The sequence below is a fragment of the Diceros bicornis genome, chromosome 30 (assembly GCF_020826845.1).
Source record: "Diceros bicornis minor isolate mBicDic1 chromosome 30, mDicBic1.mat.cur, whole genome shotgun sequence".
NCBI classification, from domain to species: Eukaryota; Metazoa; Chordata; class Mammalia; order Perissodactyla; family Rhinocerotidae; genus Diceros; species Diceros bicornis.
Genome location: NC_080769.1, coordinates 7,554,481 through 7,578,847, shown reverse-complemented (window position 1 = coordinate 7,578,847; position 24,367 = coordinate 7,554,481). Strand labels below are relative to the sequence as shown.

General features: G+C 40.9%; 1 long non-coding RNA gene across 2 annotated transcripts; it reads left to right on the top strand.

The window, feature by feature from the left end:
- The first annotated feature begins 986 nt into the window (after window positions 1-986).
- LOC131394570 (uncharacterized) lies at window positions 987-10,705 on the top strand. Of its 2 annotated transcripts, none has more exons than XR_009216192.1 (3): window positions 987-1,107; window positions 9,901-10,027; window positions 10,683-10,705. It is a non-coding gene; the product is annotated as an uncharacterized LOC131394570 (long non-coding RNA). The 2 variants fall into 2 exon arrangements; XR_009216191.1 differs by lacking the exon at window positions 10,683-10,705 and adding an exon at window positions 10,233-10,256.
- Window positions 10,706-24,367: the final 13,662 nt, after the last annotated feature.

Genomic DNA, 24,367 nt, shown 5'->3' with positions numbered 1-24,367 from the left:
ATTTTCTTCTAAAATGATGCTTTGTTTTTGCTCCCAATGCTCGTATTGTGAATCTGACTGAAGTGTTGGGAGGAGGCCCACCTAATGCATCCCTGGTGCTGTAACTGAACTCAATGGGTTCACCTCTTGGTGATTGTGAAGCCAAAAAGCACAAGTAAGTCAGAAGTAGGTGAAGAAAGGTTAATTAATTGCACAAGCGATGGAGAACACTGGAGTTCCCTCCCAAAGCATTGTTTCCCCGAACAAGGATTTGGGGAGTCCTTTTACTGTTAGGTCATAGTACAGTTCATGAATATTCGGTTAAGGAAAAGGCAGGAGATCAGGGTTTATTTCCTAACAGTCATGTTCCTTTCAGTCTCATTGGTAGAATGTACACATGCTACTACATACATCATATGATCCAGATATGGCTGCTCGGTCTCTCCCAGAGGAGGAGAATTTAATATATTAATAAAATTATTATGGCGACAGTTCACTTCACTTCACTAAGAGCAGTTTGAGGCGGCTAGAACTGGCTGCAGCTAGCTTGCTTGTGGGAACCTTCTGTGGTTGGGCTTTTCCTAAATCTTTCCCTCTGCAAACACTCAACAGATAATGTTAGCTTTTATCAGATCCTGGATACTCCTTTCTTTGCCTAGTTCCCTGGTCACAGTGTCTGTGACTGTGTACCTATTCTTCAAAACAAAGATCAAAAGGGAGAGACTAATTATTGCCTATGGTGAGGCGACTTTCTTTTTTGTGTGTTGGTAAAGAGAGATCACAGCTCCAGGAGTCGCCTCCCAACACTACCATTCAACGCAAATGTCCCTGCAGGGCACGAGTTCTGGCTGGCATTCTGCTCAGACACCTGAACTCAGGGGGCTGTCACTCAGACACAAGAGGGCGAGTCTTTTGAACTGTCCAATCAGAGGCGGCGCCGGGGCAGGTGGGTGGGACGAAGCTCCCCACCCATCCCGGAAGTTGTTGCTGGCTCCAGCCACGCTGGGGGTCGCGTCTCCCCGCCGTTAAAGGCTCTACGTGGCTCTGCCGCCTATTCTGTCGGGTTGTGACCTGTACCGATCGTGGGAGTCATAGGAAGGACGCAGGGGACCCGGGAGACTAGAAATGGTGAGTGTGCGGCCCCGGGTGAGGAGACGGGGAGGAGGGTCTGGTCGGAACCGGCCGTGGCGGGACCGGCCTCCCCGCGGTCACCTCCGAGTCTGCGGACCCGAGTCCGCGGGGGCGCCGCTCGGACCTCAGTCCCCTCCGGCCGCAGCGTGGGGGCGGGGCCGGCAGCCGGGACCCCGGGCGTCCTGTGGTCACTGCGCGCGGCGACTTGGGCCCCGGAGCCTCTCTGGGCAGCTCTGCGCCCGCAGCCCCGCGTGTCCCCAGATGGTGCGGTGACCACGGGGAGGGTCATCAGGGCCAGTCATGATTCAGTCTCTGGGGATCATGTGTCGCAGAAGCTGCGGTCTGTGGGGTCCCCAGTCCTTCTTTCTTCTCAGGTGGCACCCGTTTTCTTCTGAATTTTCCGTATATTTGGAGAGCACTGTCTCAAATCCACGACATTGTCCCCCCAGTCTAGGTCTTCCTAGGGCTGGCCACAAACGCCTAAATTTCCAAAATCTCGCCACATTCCGCAGTGCAAACTTCCTGCCTCCGACTCACAGCATTATTATCAACTGTTTGTCCTCCTGGTTGGATTGGAAACAGATTCAATATTTTAGCTGTTTATCATTTTCTCACAGTCAATGGGTGGCTGTTTGTAAAAGATTGATTTTATGGGTGTGGATACGACATGAAACACAATATAAAGTATTTCCAAAGAGGAAAGAAAGAGGTGAGTTTCAGGAAAAATGAAATATTCCAGTTTTACCTTGCATGTACGAAATTCTTCTTTCCCTTTTTTCCTCCCGTCGTGGGGAGTAAGGTCTGTTATTTTATTTTGGGTGACTTCAAATGGATTTCCTTATACTTGCAGATCTGAAGTGCTCAAGTAGGATTAATAGTTTATAAAACAATTTCCTGGGGCCGGCCCGGTGGCGGAAGCGGTTAAGTGCACGCGCTCCGCTGCAGCGGCCCAGGGTTCGCTGGTTCGGATCCCGGGCGCGCACCTACGCACCGCTTGTCAGGCCGTGCTGTGGTGGTGTCCCATATAAAGTGGAGGAAGATGGGCGTGGATGTTAGCCCAGGGCCAGTCTTCCTCAGCAAAAAGAGGAGGATTGGCATGGATGTTAGCCCAGGGCCGATCTTCCATACACAAAAAACCAAAAAAGCAGTTTCCTGTCATGGAAATAATACTATATTAACATCATTTTTTCCCCCAGAATGCAATACCTTCTTGTGGGGTTTCTTCTTGTGCCAGCAAAATGCGATACAATTGTCTTCCCTCATTTCCACATAAAGCCTGGTTTGAGTGTTTTAGCTGGATTGATCAAACACTGGGTATTTAAAATATCAGTAGTGGTCCAGAAAGTCTCCAGTGGGGACAGAGGTCTGAGAGCAGTGGATCTAAGCTAAGGCCCCCTTGGGCCTGCACAGGGAAGGACTTGAAGGCCCAGTTGTTCTTCCTGGGGAGCCTCCCCCTGCAGGTGTCCTACTGCTCACACCCCCCATGGAAGGAGCCTCTATACTGAGAGGAGCTGCAGAGCCCTGGAAAGCTCGGGGTGCACGTGCTCATGGGGGTGGGAAGTGATGCCCTTTCTGAGGTTGTAACTGTGGTTTCCTCGGGCCTGTTTCTAGACATAAGTTGGAGTTTTGCATCCACAGTGTAGATGCACTCAGAATGTAACTTGTTCACAGTGTAACTCAACTTTGAAAGTCAGAGTTCTGCGTCCCGGAGTAGGGTTCGTTAATTTGGAAGTTGATTTGTGTCAGAACTTTAATCTGAATCCAGCTGAGTTTTCCTCATTGTGAGAAGGGAAGCCTGAGAGAGGGAGCATATGCATTATTCCCTGGGGAGAGGAGGGCGTGTGGAGCTCCCAGAGTTCACTCCTGTGGCTGCTCAGGTGCCCCACCCCCCTTCACCAGGGACTGACCCACTCTAGAGGTTACATCTCAACCGGCAGTGTTTAGACCCTAAATTTTGGGAATATGGTCAACTTTCTGAGTGTGGGTTTTCCTTCTGAACTCTGGGCAAGCAGGCTGCTTCTGTGAGCTGATTCATAATATTTGTGTTTCTGTTCTTAGATTCCTTTATCAGTTGAAGATGGCAGCCCTTTGATTCTAGTTTCCATTAGCACTTGGGGTTTTCAGTTTGATTCCTAAGGCAGATGAATTCCTATTTTAATGGATGTGAGGAAAAAGCATTTGAATTTCTATTTTCAGTGCTATGAGGAAACAGGTCAAAGCTTATGCAACTCTTTGGAATTCCTAGTTTATTTAGGGCTTCATTGCAAACCCCTAATGTCTTATGATACATTACTCCTTCCTGAAAATATCCCCAGTGTGCAATATAGTGGAGGGACAAACTATCATGCCCCTTGCCCTTTTTGTTAGAAAGGGATTAGTGAATTTTGTATTGTCTGCAGTTTTATGTCCATTAGTGTTTAAAGGATTATATCTTGGCATGGTCTCCTAGTAGAAATGTTAAAATTAATTTTATAAAGCAGAAGTTAATTAAAAATAATGGCCAAGCATAAGAAAAAATAGTGTATATAAATTTCTCTCCTTATTTTAAATAAATAATGCATGGGAAGGTTTAAAAATTCCTAAGTAAGGAAACTAACTTAAGGAGACTCCCTGCCTGCACGTCCTGCCCCCCTCAAATGACCAGTTTTGATCACTGCTTCATCATCCTGTTAGTGGTTATGTAAAAACAAGCCAGTGAGAATGCCTATTTTTCTCACCCATGTTTGTTCTTGTAATGAGTGGCCAGAATCCACATATTTGGTGTTTGGCTTCTGAACACTTAAGCCTCACCCCTCCCTTTCCCCTAGGCCTTCTTGTCTGGACAGGCTGATGGGAAAGCCTGGAGGCTCCTGCACTGTGAGCTGCTGCTTGCTGGGCAGCTCCTCCTGTGAGCTGTGCTGCCCTGTGTGCATTGTTGACCCACCACGCCTGGGTTCTATGTACAGAGGACTCCAAGTTGACAGTTTTGATAATTCCTTGTCCTTTAGAAGCAGGGGTATGAGAATGGGGCCATCCTTACTGTGGTCTTGTGTCCTATGTCTTGGGCAGAATCTGTGTGTTTACAGCGAAGGTGAGACTAAGGCTGGGGTCGCCTTGACATTAGGGGATGTCTGGGGTTATGAGGATGATTATACTCTGTGAATGAGGTAAACCCATTAGATGGCCACTCCTTGAAGAGCAGTTATTTCAGAGAGAAAGAAAAACACAGGAAAATGCAGCCAGTAGGTGTTGAGATTCCAGAGAGCTCTCCAGGACCCCTGAGTAACTGCTGCTGCCCCTGTGTCTATTGCAACAAAGATCCTGACCCTCTGGGTTATAGTGGACAGAACACACAGTCTGAGTTTGGCCCAGCAAAGGGGTTAGTTCAAACCCAACTTAAGCCCGGGTTCCTTAAACTATGAAGCAACCAGTTGTCGTGGAGGAGGCCTCTAACCCTGACGGCAGTGATTTGTGGCTCTCTAGAGGAGGGCTTTATGTTGTCCATAGGCTTCTGATGCAAGAACCTGCCCTGGTCCCCACACTATATGCCATTACAGCTGCTATTATCATCTCATACTGAGATCTCTTGAAAATAGAATCTCTGAGAAGCACTGAGCATGTGACGCTCTACCAAGGCACCTGTTATGCCTTAGTGCTGGAAACAGCACCCTGCCAGCTCTGCCCACCTACTGACACTTGTGATGTGAAGGAGCCTAACCTTGGCCCTGAGCTTATGCCACCTGCAGGAGGGGTGTGACATTTCTTCCGTTCATTGAATGATGCTACAGTGATGAAGGAAGTCACCCCTCTCCCAGACTCCTTGGTTCCCTGGGGAGTTCCTTGGGATTAACTGAATGCACAGCTCTGGAGCGTGCATAGCCTTTAATGACGATACACATTCATACATGACGGAGCTCAGTGGAGAGTTGCTGCTCTTCATCCCTTAATTGGGACATCCCTGATGAAGAACCAAACCCAAGAGTCACCAGAGGTGACCAAACATCAGGCAGTCATCTTACTACTGGCCAAAAATTGGGCTCATCTGCATATGTTCAGAAACATCTGGATGATTGTTTAAGAGATGACCCTTTGTGGTAAAAGAACTCTGGGAACCTCTTGACTCAGAGATAATAAAAATAGAAACCAACATAAGGCTTGTCTCTACATCACTAGGTCTACAATACAAGGCCTCACCAGGACACTCATTATCCACCTTGGAGTTCTGACACTGCTGATAGTGACTGTGGCACCTCTCAGAATATACAGTGCCCTGCTCTCCAGCAAGGCATTCGGTGGAAGTTTCACCTCCCTTATGGGTCTCAGGCTCATAGAGCACCATACTGGCTTATTGAAATCAGTTGGATGAGAGATGTCTTGTTTCAGTCATCAGGGTGAATTGTAATGAGTCTGTATTCATCTATTTTTTGAAAGACTTCAGCTTTTTTAGAACAGTTTCGGGATTACAGAAAAATTGATCAAAATTCACATAGTTTCCACATAACCCTTCTCTCTGTATCTGCAGTTTGCACTATTTTTCACTTTTTCTATTACTGTGGTACATTTTTTACAATTTCCAACCCATATTGGTGCATGACCGTGCACAGTGTACAGTAGCATTGACTCTTTGTGCTATATAATGTATGAGTTTTGGTAAATGTATAAGATAGATCCATCATTTGTATATCATAGAGTGTGGTTTCACTTCCCTAAAAATCCTCAGTGCCTCACATATTGATTCATCCCTCCCTCCATCCCACAAGTTCTTCACAACCAAAGATCTTTCTACTGGCTCAGGCTGTTGTCTTTTCCAAAATGTCATGTACTTGGAATCATACACTGCATAGCTTTGTCACATTGGCTTCTTTACTTAGGAATATACTTTTAAGTTTCCTCCATGTGTTTTCATGGCTTGATATCTCATTTCTTTTTATCACTGAACAGTGTTTCATTGTATGGATACACCACTGATTGTTTATCTGTTCGACACTTGAAGGACATCGTGTTTAAACCTCTAAGTCTTGCCAATTATGAATAAAGCATTTATAAACATTCATATGTAGGTTTTATGTGAAGATAAGGTTTCAAGTTATTTGGAAAAATACCAAGGAACCTTATTGCTGGATCTTACTCTAAGTAGCAACAGTGTGTTTTGTTTTGAAAGAAACTTCCTGTCTTCCATTGTAAGTTACCAAATTCCATTTCCACCATCAATGAATGAGGATCACCTGTAGCTTCGCATCTTCGCGAGTATTTGGTGTTCCGAGTGTTTTGCATTTTACCCATTTAATAAGTGTTTAATGATACCTCATTGTTGTTTTATTTGCAATTTCCCAATGACATTTGATGTGAAGTATGTTTTTGTATGGCTTATTTCGCATCTGTATATCTTCTTCAATGAGCTTGTCTGTTCAGAACTTTTGCCCGTTTTCTCATTGGGTTTGTCTTCTGACTGTTGAGTTTTAAGAGTTCTTTGGATATTTCTGATACCACTTATTTATTAGACAAGTGTTTCACTAAGATTTTCTCTTACTCTCTAAGTTTTGTTTTTATTCTCTTAACACTCTCTTTCTCAGAGCAGGAGTTTTTCATTTTATATGAAGTAAAATTTTTGTGGGTTTTTTTGGTGGACCTTGGATTTTGGTTTTGTATCTAAAAATTCATCTCCAAACCTAAAGTCATCTAGATTTTCTCCTCTATTATCTTCTAGGAGTTTATTCCTTTTCATTTTACATTTAGATCTGTGATGTGTTTTGAGTTAAGTTTTTGAAAGTTGTATGGCCTGTGTCTACCTTCATTGTGTGTGTGTGTATTTGCATGTGGTTATCCATTATTTCCACCATTTGTTTAAAAAACTGTGTTTTTCATTTGCATTCCCTTTCCTTCTTTGTCAAAGGTCACTTCGGTATATTTGTATGGGTCTATAAGGAAAGAAATTGACTCGCACATCCTTCAGCCTTGCTGTACTCTCTTATTAATTCCAGGAGTGATTTTCGTTGTGAATTCTTTCAGATCTTTCACAGAGACAATCAGGCCATATGGAAAAAATGTTATGAATTTAGCTACAGGATTCATAAAGATGTTCCATCTCAAGAAGTGAAAGTTCCCCTCTATTACTAATTTATTATAAAGGAATGTTGGATTTTATCAAATCCTCTTTTATTTTCATTTCCCCTTCCTTTACTTTTTTATATTAGTAATATCTGTCTTCCCTCTTTTCTTTGTTAGGTTGACTAGATGTTTGTTAGTCTTGTCTTAGAACTAGCTCTTTTTGTTTTAATTTTCTCCATTGATTTCCCACAATGACATTGATTTCTTTGCTAATTTTTACTATTTCTTTTACTGTGCTTACTTTGGGTTTAGTTTGCTCTTCCTTTTATTCTTTCCTAAGGTAGATGCTTGCATTAATGATTATAGATCTTTGGTTGTTCTGGTGTATTTGTTCAATGGCACAAATCTCCCTCTTGGCACTGCTTTTGCTGCATCCAAGAACCTTTAGTATGTTGTATTTTAATTTCATTTAGTTCGAAATAATTTTTCATTTCTCTTGGGACTTCTTTGATCTTATGTGTTATTTAGAAATGTATTGTTGAATCTCCACATACTTGGGGTTTTCCAACTGTCTTGTTGATACTGACCTCTATGTGAATGCCTAGGTGGTGTGAAAGCATATTCTGTATGATTTCTGTTCTTTCAGGTTTGATAAGGTGTCTTTTTTTCCCCAGAGGTTGTTGAATTCTCCAACTATCGAACGGGATTCATCTATTTCTCCTTGCCTTCTATCAGCTCTTGCCTTATGTATTTTATCCCTCTGTTGTTATGCATGTACACATCAAGGATGGCTATGCCGGGCCGGCCCTGTGGCTTGGCGGTTGGGTGCATGCGCTCCGCTGCTGTCGGCCTGGGTTCGGGTCCTGGGCGTGCGCCGATGCGCCGCTTCTCCAGCCATGCTGGGGTCGCGTCCCACATACAGCAACTGGAAGGATGTGCAGCTATGACATACAACTATCTACTGGGGCTTTGGGGGAAAAAAATAAATAAAAATTAAAAAAAAAAAAAAGGATGGCTATGCCTTCTTGGAGAATAGACACCTTTATCAGTATGTAATGTCCCTCTCTATCTCTGAAATTTCCTTGGTTTGAAATCTGCCTTTTTCTATAATTCATAAACCTATGCCAGCTTTCTTTTGATCTGTGTTGGCATGGGACATTTTTCTCCATCCCTTTACATTGTATCAGTCTGTGTCTTCATATTGAAAGTGGGTTTCTTGTAGACAGTATATAACTCAGTTTGTTTTTTAAAAATCTGATATTACTATATCTTTCAATTTTACTAAGACTTTTGTTGATTAAAGTGGTTTTTGATACAGCTGGATTAATATTTAGCACCTTTTCTACTGTATTTTATCTTGCTCTTGTTGCTTCTTTCTTTTTGTCTTCCACCTTTTTTCCGTAGTCTCTGACTGAAAGAGCATTTTATCTGATTCTTTTCTTTCCCCTCTCTTAGCATATCAATTAGACATTTTTAAAAAAGCTCTTTTAGTGGTTGCCCTTGAGCTTTCAGTACACATTTATAACTAACCCACATTTTATGCCAAATAAACCTGTACCACTTCACTGTGTGCAAGTACCTCATAACACGCTATCCCCAATTTCCCCTCCCTGTGCCTTGTGACATTGCTGTCATTTATTTCACTTGTCTTAAGCTTCTCATTACCAAATACATTTTTGCTAATATTTTAAACAAAGTGTCATCTTTTATATTAATTATAAGTATATAAAAGATATTTTACCTTCATTTTCTCTTTTTCTAATCTTCTACCTTTATCATTTACATTCTTTCTGATAAATTTTTAAACACTTCATTCAAAATAGGTGAACTCATGACAAATTTCCTCAATTTTTGTCTCAGGAAGTTCTAATATTGCCTTTATGTTTGGTGGATAATTTTGCTTGGCAGAGAATGTATTCACAAATATATTCTTCTTTTGCATTTTTCTTTTTTTTGTTGTTAATTTTATTTATTTATTTATTTTCCCCCAAAGCCCCAGTAGATAGTTGTATGTCATAGCTGCACTTCCTTCTAGTTGCTGTATGTGGAACACGGCCTCAGCATGGCTGGAGAAGCGGTGCGTCGGTGCGCGCCCGGGATCCGAACCCAGGCCGCCAGCAGCGGAGCGCACACACTCAACCGCTAAGCCACGGGGCCGGCCCTGCATTTTTCAATATATGCTCTGTCTTTGATTTCTCTGTAGTTTGAATATGATATTTTTGGGTGTGCACTTTTGAGTTTACCAAGTTTAATGTTCTCTGAGCTTCCTGGATGTGCAGTTTGCTGGCTATCATTAATTTTAGGATATTTTGGTGATTATTACCTCACTTGTTTCCTCTATTACTTTCTGTCTTTCTTTTCCTTCCAGGTATTCCCATTATGTGTATTTTAAACCTTGTGTTAAAGAGTGTTGTCCTAGGCTTCGTGGATGTTGTACTTTGTCTTTTTTGTGTCATAATTATAATATTTGTTTCATTGTATGGCATTTCTGTCATTTCCCAACATGCTCTTGAACCTGCAATTAGAGAGAAATATGATGGAATATGATCACAGTAAAAATATGTAAATAATTTCCATGTGTCCCTGATACTGTTAAATTGATGAGGAGTGTGCACAGAAAAAGAGTGAGTTTTTGATGATCATATCATAGAATAAATGTTTGGAGATGACAGAATCACATGTAACCTTCCTACAAATGAAGTGTAAATCCCTAGTGCTGTCAGCCTTATGCATCCTACTCTACACATATTTGTGATGTTTTAGGACTCAGTGGCCATTGAGGATGTGGCTGTGAACTTCACCCCAGAGGAGTGGGCTTTACTGGATCCTTCACAGAAGAAACTCTACAGAGATGTGATGTGGGAAACCTTCAGGATCCTGGCCTCAATAGGTAAGAATGAGGATATTCCTTCCCTTCATCAAGTAGAGAACAAGTGTTTCTTGCCCATCAGCATTGTTCCAAGATGTAGAATGTGGAAAGGGGAGATGTTGGTAAACAAACTAGAAATGATATTAGCTCATCATGGTCCTAGAATCTAAATTTTTTTCTATAATTTCCAATCATTTGGAATCAACTTTCTGGGTCTGCATTTCAGGAAAAACATGGGAAAATTATGATATTGAAGATCAGTACAAAAACCAAGGGAGAAAACACAGGTGAGTCACACTCAGAATAGAAAGCAGTGTCTCACATGAGAATCCCGGTGTGTTATGAAATTTAAAAAGAAGCAAACAAAACAAATAACCCTTGCTTCAAATTTAGCTATTCTTAGAAAATTTTCACCAAATATACTTTCTGAAATGTGATGTACATGTTCAGCTTTTGCAAAATAATTCACTTAGAAACAGTTTTAATAAACTCTATATATGAATATCACTGAATCATAGCAAGGGTGAAGTCTTTTTGTAGAGCATTCAGAATATTCAATTTATGAGAATTCAGACAAGTCAGAAACCTGAACTTTTCATATAAATTATAATAAATATAACAAACATAAAATCATTAATGAAGAAATCATTAATAATGTGTTTCTCATTTTTTACAGAAGTCAAATGGTATTGAGACTCTGTGAAAGTGAAGAGGGTAGTCAGTGTGGAGAAAACCTCAGCCTTATTCCAAATCTCAATCTGAACATGAAAATGACTGCAGCAAAACCATGTAAATATAGGGCATGTGGAAGTCTTTATGCATCATTCATCCCTTAATGAACACAAACCATATGACTGTCAAAAGTATGGAGAGAAGCCATATAAGTATAAGGAATGTGGGAAGGCCTTCACTTTTCCCATTGCTCTTCTAAAACATGAAATAACTCGTACTGGAGAGAAACGTTATGAATGTAAAAAATGCAGTAAAGCATTCACTTCTTCCAATTCTCTTCGAGTACATGAAAGAATTCATATTGGAGAGAAACCCTATGAATGTAAGGAATATGGGAAAGCCTTTATAGCTCTCTCAAGCCTTCGAGCACACATGATCACTCACACTGGAGATGGACCTTATAAATATAAGGAATGTGGGGAAGTTTTCATTCATCCCAGTTCATTTCAAATACATGAAAGGAGTCACACTGGAGAGAAACCCTATGAATGTAAAGAATGTGGGAAAGCCTTCAGTTTGCAAGCTAACTTAAAAAAACACAAAAGAACTCACACAGGAGGGACACCCTTTGTATGTAAGGAATGTGGTAATGCTTTTATTTCTCCTCAAGTTTTCCAAATACATGAAAGAAATTGCACTAGAGAGAAATTCTATGAATGTAAAAAGTGCAATAAAGCAGTCACTTCTTCCAGTTCTCTTCAAAGACATGAAAGATATCACACTAGAGGGAAACCCTATGAATATAAAAAATGCAGTAAAACATTCTGTTATCCCAGTTCTCTTCAAGTACAAAAGACGTCATACTGGAGAGAAACCCTATGAATGTAAGGAACGTGGGAAAGCCTTTATATCTCCTTCAAGCCTTCCATCACACATGATCACTCACACTGGAGATGGACCTTATAAATGTAAGGCATGTGAGAAAGCATTTATTTCTGCATGTGCATTTCGAGTGCATGAAAGGAGTCACACTGGAGAGAAACCATATGAATGTAAAGAATGCAGTAAAACATTCAGTTGTACCAGTTGTCTTCGAGTACATGAAAGAATTCATACAGGAGACAAATCCTATAAATGTAAAAAATGCATTCAAGCCTTCACTTCTAGTTCTCTTCGAATACATGAAAGAATTCATATGGAGAGAAACCCTATGAATGTAAGGGATGTGGGAAAGCCTTTATAGATCCCTCAAGCCTTCGATCACACATGATGATTCACACTGGAGATAGACGTTATAAATGTAGGGAATGTATCCCATATTACTTCAAAGACATGAAAGAAGTCACACTGGAGTGAAAACATATGAATGTAGAGAATATGGGAAAGTCTTCAGTTCTCATCCAAATACATAAAAGAATTCATACTGGAGAGAAACCATATGAATGTACAAAATGTAGTAAAGCATTTGGTTTTCCCAGTTCTCTTTGAAGACATGAAAGAATTCCTACTGGAGAGAAACATTATGGATGGCAGGCAAGTGCGAAAGCCTTTATTGTCAAGGAAAAACTTTTGAGGATATTTGAGAATTCACACTAGAGGAAAAGCCATATAAATGTAATGAATGTGGGAAAGACTTATGTCATCCCAGTTCTTTCTGAAGGCATAAAAGGAATCACTTGATTAAAATGTCTTGAGTGTAAACAATGTGGGAAAGATTTCAAATGGCTTACATCATTATATGTGAAATTCCCACCAAAAAGAAATATAAGTCATATGAGAAAGCTTGATGGAAATTAATGTGTTTAGGCATTTCTAGTTAACTTTGAACATGAAAGAGTTTCTATGAAATTTGTAAATATATGTGTTTACCAGGCATCTTTCTCAAAGTGCAACATTGGATTGTGGATTTCTATTAAGTACTTTCAGAAATGAATATTGAAGTGAGATAATTGTGCAAGTCATCCTTCATCCATAGTACATAAGATTACTAACTAGTGGTTTTTCCGTAAATCAATTAATAATATTTTATCCCTAATTTTTGTATAATGTATTCATTGTTCTGTGTTAAGGGGCCATTGAAAAAATGACAGTTTATATTTGTTGGAATTTCCTTACTGTCCTTGTATTACAGATCCTGGATATACCTAATCCACTGTATATATTGTACCTTTCTTAGAGAAAGCTCCTTTTGGGGGTGATGGGTATAGGAGCCTGTTTTTATTGTCCATAATATTAAACAGTTGGAATAAATTAGCATGTGTGGCAAGTTGATGAAAGAGTATACTTTCCTGTGAATTATTATTTTAATTTTAGGGCCTTGGCTCTTTGTCCTTCCTTCTGACTGGTATTTGGTGAAGAGACTTTGAATTATGTAGAGTCCTGTGATAGGGCAACAAAATCTAGAGTTGGACATATCACGCCTGTACTACATTATGTCCATTAAGGTAATATTAAGAACTAGACCTTGAAGAATCCATCACGTTTTTTGGTTCCAAGTTGGAATTCACCAATAGCCTCACATGCATGAGATTTGGAAGGCAGAAGCAAACAAGGCAGATTTTGGAGCCACCATACAAGGAGAGAGACAGTTACAGAGGAGCTTTGAGGACACCATCTTCCAGCCCATTTTCTGGATTCTTTGCCCTTCTAGTCAAGACTGTCTTGAAAACCACCACCAACTCTTTGATTTCCATTTCCATAGAGATATATTTTCCACTGATATTTTCACAAGTTTCACATCAGAGATCCATTAGAGTTAGGAATTTTCTGTATGGTCTATTGTGTCCACCAGGAACCTAATTCAGACTTTTGTGCTTGGGGGTATTCTCTGATTCCCCTCTTCTCTAGGTGATATCTGTATAAGGTCTAATGTGTATAGGAAACCCCTTATGCTGTTAATAGTGCTAGAGAGCATGTTTTCTTGATTCACCATGACACCTAGAATGGGGCATAAAAAGAAGGGTGTGGGAGTTTGTTTCTCTGCTGCATTGTGCAGTGGATGCCTTGACCCAGTTCTTCCATGTGAGAATGATCACATGTCTCACGTCAGGAAAACTGTTTTCTGTTTCTTGTAGCTGAACATATAATTCCCTCAATATGTTTTCAATAGTTGTTTGTATGTCATTAATACTATGTGCATTTCTTGGTGAAGTGAGCACTCCTGCAGTTGTTTCATTGATATATTCTCTCAACTGTTTTCTGAGCCATTGTATGCTAAGTATTACTGTAGTTTTCATTTCCTCAGAGAATGTATTAAAATCCATTTTAATTATGGATTTTCAGATATAATTTGCAATTTTCTTCATTTAATCATTTTACATGGTGAGTCAATTTTATCATGTGTGTACAAAGGTATTTTTTCCTTAGGCAACCTATATTTTTTTTACCTTTAAAGATACAATCTTTGTCATGAAAGTAATTTGTCATTCGTTCTTAACCCAAAACTTAAAAATTATGGTTTTTTCAGTGCCTACTTGCCAGTGACCTGCAGGATTGCACCTGTACTCAAAGAGAGGGGTGTAATGAATTCTAGTAAGAATGACCATAGACCATAAGGGACAGTGAGATATAACAGAGACAGGGTGCTCAGAAGGACTTCTTACAAGATTTTGGCATGTGATTGTGGATTCGGTTGCTATTCAAGGAAGCAGGTCATTTTCTGTATAGAAGGCTGTGAGGAGTTAAACTCAATTCTATCTTTAGTAAACATTTTATCTTTGGTAAACCTGATCATTGTTTTCTAGAAGGCAAAAACAATGTAGTGGAGCTAAAGTTAATTTGTAAGTAGTTCAGTCAGTCATTTTAGTAAGAAGAAGGGACTATTACTCATTTTTATGATTTGGGATTTTATCTTTTACCATTTTTACTGGTATGGTTACAAAATACCCTTAGTTTTGTTTTGTCTAACTTTGATGAAGGAAGTGGGTGACATTTTTCTCTTCAGCAGGATGAGACTTGTCCTTCCAGTGACTGCAGGCCAGCTCCTGGTCCTCTGGGACAGCTTTTGCCTTTACTACTTATTATCAAGACACTGATGTATTTCCTACGGGGTATTAGACATTGTTTATAATTAAGTATCTCAGTTAAAATATATAAATTCACTTCTTAGTAGACTGTATAATCTTTTTAATATCTTCTTTATGACTCAACTGAGGCCTTTTGAGTTTAGGTAAATTGTGAGACAATACAAACCTAGGAAGGGAGAGAGACAGGGCCACTGTGCCAATCAAGCCTTTCTCTCTCAGAGACTATGCTCTTGATGCTCATGTTTCAACATCCCTCACATGCCATGCACTTCAGAGTCAGTGTACCCAATTCAGCAGAAATAAGGCACAGTAGGATTTGGATATAGCAGCATGAAACACATAAGTTCTTGCAGTCATGGTGCTTATACGTTTGTGGGAAAAGAGAGATGATTAACAAATGGGGAACCCTTGTCTTATAAGATGGAGATAAGCACTTTGAAGAAAAGTGAAAAAAATAAAATTGAGCTAATAGGGAGGCTGAGATGTGTATATATTTTTTCTATGCAGGTAGAAGTGAGTGAGGGCATCATTGTTATCTGAGACTTGAGACTTCCTTTTGATTTAAGCCACAGATATTTGTGGTGTCTTTTGTATTTAATATCATTTGAGAGTATTTTTATTTACCTTTAAATATTTTGGGCCGGCCCCGTGGCTTGGCAGTTAAGTGCGCACGCTCCGCTGCTGGTGGCCCGGGTTCGGATCCAGGGCACGCACCGAGGCACCACTTCTCCTGCCATCCTGAGGCCGAGTTCCACATACAGCAACTAGAAGGATGTGCAGCTATGACATACAACTATCTACTGGGGCTTTGGGGGGAAAAAATAAATAAATCTTTAAATATTTAAAACGTTATAGTCTTTGGCATTTTCATGTTGCTACTGTACAGACTGAATGTGCAATATATACCCCATTAAACCATGGGGTTCCTCCCATTTAGGGAAACAGTTGCATTCCTCTGCACTGTTCTAGCTCATCCTGAGTGTATTCTATGTTTAGAGTGATATCTATGTGAGTCCCCCGTGATCTCCCTGTGGAAACAACAAAAAGAATTATGGGTGTTGAGAGGCAATCATCCATGGAATAATTTGAGATGTGCTGCAGAGAGAGGGTATCATTTTGAGGAATATCCTAATTGAGTATAAAAGGAGAAATGGAGAAAAAAATCACTGTCTTTTTTAGCAGGAGTAGCTGGAAGTCTTTAGTGTCAATGATCCACGAAGTCCCATAGCCCACTTTGCTGTTCACAGTTTTCATTTCCATATGCTTAGATGTCCGGCAATGTTGTGGAAAACTCAGAAAGAACAGTAACATCTACAAGGTTTAATAAAGAGCAAAAGAAATTATTACTGTTTTCCATGTTTTTAATGTTAACGTATGTATTGGAGGGGGTGTCATTCAGATGGTCACCACAAGAGAGTTCTTTTTGATGATCGCACATTTCCCATTTTTTGATGGTAAGATTAGCATACATTTGTGAAATTTCAGAAGTATACATAAATATTATATATTTATATAATTTATAGAAAATGAATAACAGAATGACTTTCATATGTTAGGATAATGTTAAACTCCCCTGATCCTTGATATTTATACATTCAACGCTTCTTTCTAGCATTGTGGGATCCTTCTTAGGATGAACTGAAGTATTGAAAAGAAGAATTCAGTCCTCAATAGGCCTTTCTTGCAAATCTGTCTTAATGTAAAAAAAAAAAACCCCTCTAGGTTTGCACCTGCCCTCATCTCATACTCATAACTAGGAGTGAAGTGAGAGGGCTCCCAGAATCTTTGAGTTTCAATCAGATTCTGTCAACAGATTTGTAGAGATACTGTGGTTCTGAAACAAAAAGGTGTCTCCTAAGTGGGGTCTGTCTGGGGACATCCTCATTCATGTGCATCAGCATCATTTCTTTATCCATTTTATCCATACAGCATTTCCAGCTCTTTGTTTCCCAACTCAAGCCTACTCATGTCTGCTTACTTGGAAGCATCTTTAGAAATCCATGCAGATCCCACTTGGAAAATTTCCACCAGACAATGCCAGGGGCATGTGGGCTGAAAGGGTCATAGACGCAGTGGTAGAACCCATGTCATGGACATATTCTGTCAGCCACAGTGACCAGAAACATCGCATATTTATCAGATCTGCTTGCTTACTTATTCAACAATGCTTCAACTGATTGACTTTGAGCAGGGAAATAAATGGCTCTAGAATTTGTCAAAATAAGTCAATCCATTAGCATCTTCCTCCACAAACCTCTTTCCATAACAGCTTTACCAGCCTCCCATTATGTATCTAAGTCTCCAAACCTGTGGTGGAAATTGCCCAAGGCATTCTTGTACTAAAACTATTCTCATCTAGTGCTGCACACAATTAGAGAAGCCACTGATGGCAACTGACAGAGTCTTTGTAAATGGAGGGCTTCCCAGGGCCTGAGTTGATGGTCCTGCACAGCCAGCTTTGCATTTTGCTTTCATAATCAAGCTTTCATAATCAAGGTCATAAGTGCAGGACCCCTCAGTTTGCTAATCAAAGGCCTCATTGAAGAGATACAGGTTCTTACAGGATGGAGCCAGAAATGGCACCTCTGGCATATCATACCTACAGGAGGAAGCGTGTTCCCCTCTTCTCTGATTGATGTAATACATTCTGGAGGAGGTCACCACCTTTTTAGACACATTGGCCACTTTGGGAGTGACTTGGGAGCACATGAATGACCAGGGAGTTCATAGACTTTGTGAACAGTGTGTACCACCACGCCTGATGGGGTCCACTGCAGAGTAGCTGTGTCCTTTCCCTGGATCAAACAGGCCTTCCCTGAGCACAGATTGGATCAGATTGATTTGTCAAATACCAGGTGATCGTGCTAACAATAGAGAATTCCCAGGCCAAGGATCAAACTTATCTGCACATTTTTACAGATCCTTTGCCCATTGCCACTGATCTAGCTGTCTCATCCGCCAATAGCAACAACTCCTTATCCAAGGTCGCCCCCTTTGACATAGAAACTCTGGGATACCTTCCCTCACAATACCCAACTACAAATCAAAGTCACTCCTTACTCTGCACATATTAAACCTCACTCTGCAGAGGCTCACTTCATTGCTCAGGGTGATAAATTCACTCGAATTTCTGAGACACATACTGACACCTCAGACCTGTTGGTGTTAACCCTGGTCCATGGGCCCCTGTGATATGAAACCATTAAGAGGCCTCCAACCTAAAGGCCTAGGCAAAATTCAAGGGACTTTCCTCCCCTACCATGGGTAACTTAGTGACTAACCAACACACCTAATGTGAAAAAAAAACATGTCACAGGTAATATAATCCATGCACATTAAGTCCAGATGGAGGAAGGGGTCCCTGCAGCTGATGCAAATAGACTTTTAGGGCTCCGCACCCCTCTGCTGAGCTGCTTGCTGTGCTCAGACCATGATAGAACGTAATACAGAAAAATGACTCATCCTATCATACATGATCCTCCTGAAGTCAGAATCAAGGGCTCACCAAGACACTCTAGAAATTATTGATATTATCAACTAATGTCTCCAAATATAAAACATTGGGCTCTTGAAAAGTTATTCAGTGGATCTTGTACCTCTCTTATGACCCAGGCGCAATGCTCTTAGGCTGGCCTAATGGCTTACTTAGATAAACCTTGCATTCTCCTAAATAGATGTTCTGCCCTTTGAGTCACATTCAATCCCCAGTCTTGGGGGCTTAATACTTTGTTCTGGTCATCAGGCTTACTGGCATTTTATAAGTAGACCCTGTCTATACTAGACTTTTCTGTCAGAATAGTCACTCCTACAGGTCTTTGGTTTATTGTAATCATGCCCTCTAGGCACCACTCGTATATCCCACTCCTGGGTCTTCTCCCTAACATTTCCTGTAGTCTGCGTGCCCCACATGCCAATATTTCATTTTGGGCACCTTCCATCAAACCCCCTTGAGTCCATCCAACACAAATATGCTGTTCTCCTACCATTTGCACTCACATGCTCATTGTTGTGGGAGTCACTGGTCCTGACCTGGACACACATGATGTCATTCAACAAACGCATCCTTAATACCAATCAAGAAATATCCAAAACATTCAAAATACTTGTAGCAGACAGCTAGTGTTTGAGATGCTTTCCATGAAGGAAACCTCCTTGGCAGCCATGGTAGCTGGTGACTACTTGGGTTTGGACTATTTAGTAACCAGCCAGGGAGAGTTCTGTTCCCCTAAAAGGGCTGCTTTCTGCATGTGGGTAGGCTACACTGGAAAGGTGCCACCAATACTGCAACAAATGAGACAACAAATTAAAGTAAACAATAACATTACTAGAATATTTGAACAGAGTTCTGGAACCATTCTGACACTTTCCTGGATCTCTCCAACACCCTGGAATAACTGGATTCAAAGATTTTGGGAGGTTTTGTGATCCTAATTATAATTTCTTGTGCTACTCACATGGCTTTTCAATTAATATTCAAATCCAAATTCATTTAATGAGATTTGTCATAATTCCATCAGTAAGCCTCAGGAGTGAACTTTAATAAAGACACTGACCTCATTTTTAATATTTGAGTCTTCATCAGCTTTAGATACCTTCTCATCCTGTCTGCCCACAGTGGGTAAATAAGTCAGGAAGGTTGACCCATGCTCCTTTCGTTTTTATGCCAATGGATAGGAGGGTCAAACCTTGAAAACCTGCAGCCTCTACCCCTACACATCTTAAAAGGTCAAGCCATTCTGCCTTTTACAAGCCACCCTAAATCGCTTACACTTGCCCTACTCTCCTTAGAAAGTACCTTTGAGTGATAAACATATTTCTATTAACTTGAAGCATGTGGTGACATAGTCTTGGCATCCAATCCCATTTTAGGTAGGGTGTTAATCCTGTCCCCAAAAAGGCGTGATAAAACAAGGTAAGCAATGGAAAGTGTCTTTTGGTTGACAAACAGATATTCAGGTTAGGGAATTTTTATAAGATAAAAAATAAATCTGAATATAGAGATTCCAGTATGATAATGTTTTTAGATGCATTAGTTACAAAGAAAAACTTTGAAACCACCCACATGGCTTTAGCAGGAGACTTAATAAGGGAATATGGTACAATCTCACAAGGGAAAATGCAGCAACAGAAATGAATGGATGGTTTCTGTTCTGATATGTACAGAGCTCTTAGTGATCATCTCATCTTCACAAGAAAAAAAAAAAAAACTGAACCACCTGAAAAGCAACACCTCTTCTTAGATCTGAGAGAGATTCCAGATTACACAGCAAACCAATGTCCCCCCAGTGAGAGACCGGCAAGTATAGAGAATTACCCCCTACCTGGAGGAGAAACAACTGGAGGCAGCAGCCTCTAGGAACACATAAACTGTTAGTGATGAATTTGCTGAGGACACAGATGGGACTAGCTTGCAAGTTAAAAGCTTTAGGAATTCCAGTCTTAGTGAACCCCCAAAATTTATGTATTTTTCCACCAGGAACCCAAGGAGATTCTTGTTGTGGAGACTGAAAAAATTGTCTCATACTTCATGCAGGAAATGGGGGGTGGGGGACTTTTTGAGATAACAACGAAGCATTCTGTGCTCTGTAACATAACCCATCTTTCAAAAAAGATTAATTTGCCAAAATCTTATCTGATTGGGGAAGGAGCAGTCAGACAACTCCCAGACTCGTCAGGATTTCTCTTTGACAAGAGGGGAGGAATAAATGCTAAGAACCTGTTCTGAAGTTAATAGTTCAGGGATTCTGTCCCATCAAAACATTACAGGTTTAGTCATAATGTATGAGAAGACTTTCCCACCCTAACACCTTCCCACGTATCAACAGGGCTCCAGTATAAAAACAATGGGTGAAAACAAAGAATTGCAAGACATAGACTACCTAAGATTAACTTTCCAGGGATGCCCAGACACACCAGGGGAGAAAACACAAGGACACTTGTATGCAGCATAAGGGGTAGTAGGAGAGTTTATAGCAATTAACACCTATATTAAAAAAGAAAGATATCAAGTTAACAAGGGAACCAGAAAAAGAACAACAAACTAAACCCAAAGTACAAAATGAATACTCTGAAAACTACAAAACATGGTCAAAAGAAATAAAGAAATGTATAAATAAATGGGAAAATATCCCAGTTTCATGGTTTTTAGGACTTCACAGTGTTGAAATGGCACCACTCCACAAAATGATCTAGACATTCAATGCAATACCTATCATACTCCCAGCTGTGCCCTTTATAGAAATTGGCAAGCTGTTTCATAAATTATATGTAACTGTAAGGGAACCAACATAGCCAAACCAATCTGGAAAAAGAAAACAATGTAGTAGGACTAATGTTTTTGGATTTCAAAACTTTATACTAAGCAAAGGTAACCAAGATAGTGTGGTACCGACACAAGGATAGGCATAGAGATGTGTGGAAGACTGAGCTTAGAGGAATAACCCCCACATTTATGGTTAAGTGATCTTTGACAAAGCTACCAAAAGTGAGGAACGAATATTCTTTTCATAAATTTGTGCTGGGCCAACTGGATAGCCATACGCAAAAGGAAGAGATTGTACCCTAAGAACACACAACATACGATGACTTACCAAAAAGGATCAGAGACCTAAAGATGAGAGTAATAGTATAACAGAAGTATATAAAACACTGGAAAAAATTCCTGACCTTGGATTTGGCAAAAATGTTAGATATGACACAAAGGGCAATAATGGGGAAAAATAGGAAATTTAGGCTTACGGCCTATGGATTAGTACTGTGGCACTAATCTTATGGGACCACTGTGGTATATGCGGTCAGTCATTGACCCAAACTTCGTTATGCTGTATACACAATCTGTATACAGATTGTGTCTCAATAAAGCTGTTCATATATGTAAATAAATGCATTAAGAGCTTTGCAATGCAAGAGTTTTGCAATCCATTCTCTTAGGCTTTTTAGAATTTCCAGGTTAATTAACACATCCATCATCTCACATAGTTACTTTGTGTGTGTGTGATGAGAATGCTTAATCCACTGTCTACAGTACACATATATCAAACCATCAGGTTGTAATCTTTAAATATTGGCAATATTATTAATCAATTATAATTCAGTAAAGCTGGGGGAAAATTTTCCAGGTGCATCCCACATTTACATAAGGATTTATTGTGTCCTTAAGAACATATCCATATGTTCTTAAGGACACATATCCTTATGTCCATAAGAAATGTAAGTTTTCTTATGTCAGTGAAATTAGGAATCAATTGCCTTAGGAATATTATAATCATTGACATCTCAAACTTCTCTAGGGATAAAGGCAAAAATTGATCTAAAATAAATTTCCCTCCAGTGTACAATGTAAACTTGAGAACTTAGTGAACACATCTCTTAGCTTGTGGTTGGTCTGAGAAGAGTCCCTGTGCCCTGTTAGGGTGGTGGGGTCTCTGTTTCCCACCAGAACCTAGTGCCCCAGGATTCTTTATCTAAAGACCAAATGAGTAGGGGTGGGGCAGGGATGGGTGGAAGGCTGAATGCTGGCAAGGATTAAAGATGAAAATGGAGCCAGACTCTTATTGGAGATGGTGAGGTCACATTTAAGTGTGTGTGTTGCTAAGCAAGGGTCAGGGTTCCATGAGTGGCACTGCAGTCTTACGCCAAGCCCTTGACCCCTAGAGGACATACGACCCTCTTGTTCCAGCGTGGCCTGGCCTGGCCTCTTGTCTGTACTTGCTCCTCCGTGAAACTGACTCAGGAATTCCCTGTGCACACCTGTCACCACGCGTTCATAAAGAGGTGAGGAAACAACAGTGTCAGTCCCGGGCCTGGAAGACATTCTGTTTAAATGCAAATGACCCAGGCGGGGACAGGTCAGGGCCCACATGCAGAAGTTGTGTCAGCTGAGCCAGGCGTCTTCCTGCTCCACTGACACGCCGGTTTGAGGGGGAGTGGCCTTTGGGAACTGTCCAATCCTGGGCTCCGCTGGGGCAGGTGGGTGGGGCCACGCACTGCACCTGCATAGACGTCTGTTGTTACTCCTGCCAGGCTTGGGTTTGGGTGTTGCCTGCCCTACAGGGTCGCTGGTGGCTCTGCCGCAGCCTCTGTCACGCTGTGATCTGCACTGGCCATGGGAGTCATAGGAAGGACTCAGGGGACCCGGGAGACTAGACATGGTGAAAGTGTAGCCCCTGGGTGAGGAGACGGGGAGGAGGGGCTGGTCAGAACCAGCTGTGGTGGGACCTGGCCTCCCCGCGGTCACCTCCGGAGTCTGTGGACCCAAATCCACTGGTGGCACCGCTCGGACCTCAGTCCCCTCTGGCACACAGCGTGGGGGCTGGGCCAGCAGCCAGGACCCTGGGCGTCCTGTCCGTCACTGCACACAGCAGCAACTTCATCCCTGGAGCCTCTGTGCAGCTCTGCATCTGTAGCCCTGCGTCTCCCCAGATTGTGCAGTGAACCACAGGGAGGGTCAACAAGGACAATCGTGACTCAGTATCCAAGGTTCACGCATGGGAGGAGCTGTGGTTTGTGGGGTCCTCAGTCCCTCCTTTCTCCCAAGGGGCACCTGTCTTTTCCCGAGTTTTCCAAAAGTTTGGGGAGCAAAATCCTAAATCCACGACATTGTCCCCCCACTCTAGCTCTTCCTACGACTGAGAATAAATGTCTAAATTTCCAGATCCCTCCTGGCATTCCCAAAGTCAACTTCCCCTCTCAGGTTCACAGCATCATTATCAACTATTCATCCTATGTGGTGCATCAAACAGACCCAATGTTTTAACTGTTTGTTATTATTCCTGAGAGCCATGGATGACTTTTTTTCAAGAATACATTTGTCTGGATGTTTTACATTAGAAGACAGCAAAAAATAACCACCTGGAACCTAAAATCTTGGTGCCTCTCCCCCCAAGATCTTTCTGGGCACACACAGGCTATGGGAAGTCATTTGACTGGAGATTCCTCTTAAAAACTTTCCTAAGTGATCTGTCCTGTCAATCTTGCCCTTTCCTGGGTTTGCGACCTTGAAAAGATTTACTCACTTATTTAAGTCTCTGTTTTTCAATAGGGGTAAAATGTATTTAATCAATTGAATTTGAAAGACAGTATAAAATAGGTCCAAACTAACAAGAAAGAGGTAAATTTCAAAAAAAAAAAAATTCCTGCATTGCATTCCATTTGTTAAGAAATCTGATTTCACTCTTTCTTCCCCTGAGTGTGTCTAGTAAGTTTCTCAGGTCCGTATTTACTTTTGGATGTTTTCAAATGAACTTCCAGGTCTTAGACACGCAGACCCAGATGTTCAAGTGTGATTAATTATTTACAAATCAATTTCTTGCCATAGAAATAATAATTGACTGACATCTGTTTTCCTGAAAGGAATAGATATTTGGGGTTTTCTGGTTGAACTCATAAAAGTGCCTTACAATTTTCTTCTCTCCTTTCCACATAAAGGGTGAGTTTGTGTGATTTTGCCAGATTTTTCAAACACTGAGTTTGTGTCATTTAAAATATCAATGGTGATTCTCAGTGAGAAGTCAAGATGGTGGCATAGGCAGACTCTGAACTCACCTCCTCCCATGGACACAGTAGACTTACAAGTACTCTTGGAAAAATTACCCCTGAGAGAGATCTGAAAACTGGATAAGAGGATTCCCTGAAACAAATGACAGTCCTAATTGAGGTAGAAGAG